Source organism: Bison bison, unplaced genomic scaffold (genome assembly GCF_000754665.1).
Source record: "Bison bison bison isolate TAMUID 2011002044 unplaced genomic scaffold, Bison_UMD1.0 scf7180017850597, whole genome shotgun sequence".
NCBI lineage: Eukaryota > Metazoa > Chordata > Mammalia > Artiodactyla > Bovidae > Bison > Bison bison.
Genome location: NW_011481170.1, coordinates 9,084 through 10,845, shown reverse-complemented (window position 1 = coordinate 10,845; position 1,762 = coordinate 9,084).

Below are 1,762 nucleotides of genomic sequence, written 5' to 3'. Positions count from 1 at the left end.
CGGCCCCAGCCGCTCCTGCCACATCCTCTCCGGCAAAGGTGGACCAAGCGCCTCCCAAGCATGCGGCTTCCCCTCCCTGGAGGTGCTCAAGCTAAGGTGAGACAAGTGTCAGGCAAGGGCAGGGGCTTTCAGGCCAAGGCCAGGGGAGACAGTTCCTTCCTCCACCAGCAGCAGGGACAGCAGTAGGTGTTGGTAGGTGGCCGGCCACATGCTAAGTGACTTTGGCGCATGGTCTCCATGAATCCTCAGAGGGCCCTGACGAGGTGGCCAGGCTCAGGAGGGAGGGAAAAACAGATGGCACACTCGGATTAGGTAATCTGTGATGGGAGGCATAAAGAGACTTTTACAAAGTAGGTGAAGGAGAGAGACACTCCAAGGCAGGAGCTGAGGGCTAGAACAAAGGAGCCCCAGGTCTGCTGAGATGATGCAGGGAAAGGAATGTAGAAAAATGATTTGGTGGGAGCAGCCACCATCTTGCGGAGGGACACAGCCAAACACAGGCCAGCCTGGGGCGGGGAGCCAGCAGGATAAGCCCTGATGTCGCTGGCCTCCCCTCTGGCTCAGACATCTTCCACAAGCCTCCCCTTGAGACAGAGCCCATGGGCCATGCTGGCCTGGCCCGAGGCCCAGCAGGTGCAGAGGGGCAGACAGAGGCCCTGGCAGGGGAGCAGGATCTCAGTGACGAGCTCCTGCTCCCCAGCACCCCTGGGGCTCTTCTCAAGCATGCCCTCCTTGCCCTGGTGCCTACTAGCTTCCACAAACACTTATGATGCCCCACTATCCCTGAGCAAAGGCTAAGTTCAAAGTTTCTGAGTCTGTAGATTAGTGGTTTGGAATATGCCAAGGACACAGTAAGGGGCTTCCCTGGTAGCTCAGATGGTAAAGAATTGCCTACAATGACCCAGAAGACCCAGGTTGATCCCTGGGTTGGGAAGATCCCCTGGAAAAGGGAATGGCTACCCACTCCAGTATTTTTGTCTGGAGAATCCCATGGACAGACAAGCCTGGCGGGCTACAGTTCATAGGGTCACAAAGAGTTGGACATGATTGAGCAACTGAAAGAAAGAAAGAACACAGTAAAGGCTCTCAAAACAGGGCCCATCTTCTAAACTAGACCTGGAGTCCCTTCTTCCCATGGTCCTCCCCTCCTTCCCCTGGTCCTCCCCTCCTTCCTCTGGTCCTCCCCTCCTTCCCCTGATCCTCCCCCCTTCCCCTGGTCCTCCCCTCCTTCCCATGGTTCTCCTCTGTCACTCCTTCCTCCTCCATCTTCACGCCAAAATTTGTCTCTTTTATCCAAAAAAGTTCCCCTTTCAACTCAGAATTTGGCTCAATGCTAAGGATGGTCCTTGCCCCAAAATTGGGGTTTAGCTGGGAAGGGCAAAAGAATTCACCCTCGTTCACTCATCAATAGACTCAACCCCTGGGGCCCAGATGTGAAGCTGTTCTCATCTTAAAATGGGAGAGACAGGGCTGCCAGGTCCTACCATAGTCCAAGAAAAAAAGTCTATCCTCCCACACTGTTCAGAGCAAGCAAGGCTTATCAGCCTGGAACCCTCCAAGCTCTCCCCAACTTTCTGCACACCAAGGAGAAAGAGCATGAGAGAGGTTAGTAGGATCCTCTGAGGCAAGATCTTGAACAAAGATGAACCTGGGTTTCCATTTGTTCTACACTGGGGTGGGGGGGTGGGGCGGGGTTACTGATAGAGGGCCCAGGCAGTGAAGCCTGGAGCACTCACTGTGCTTCCTCAACAACTCCTCCCAT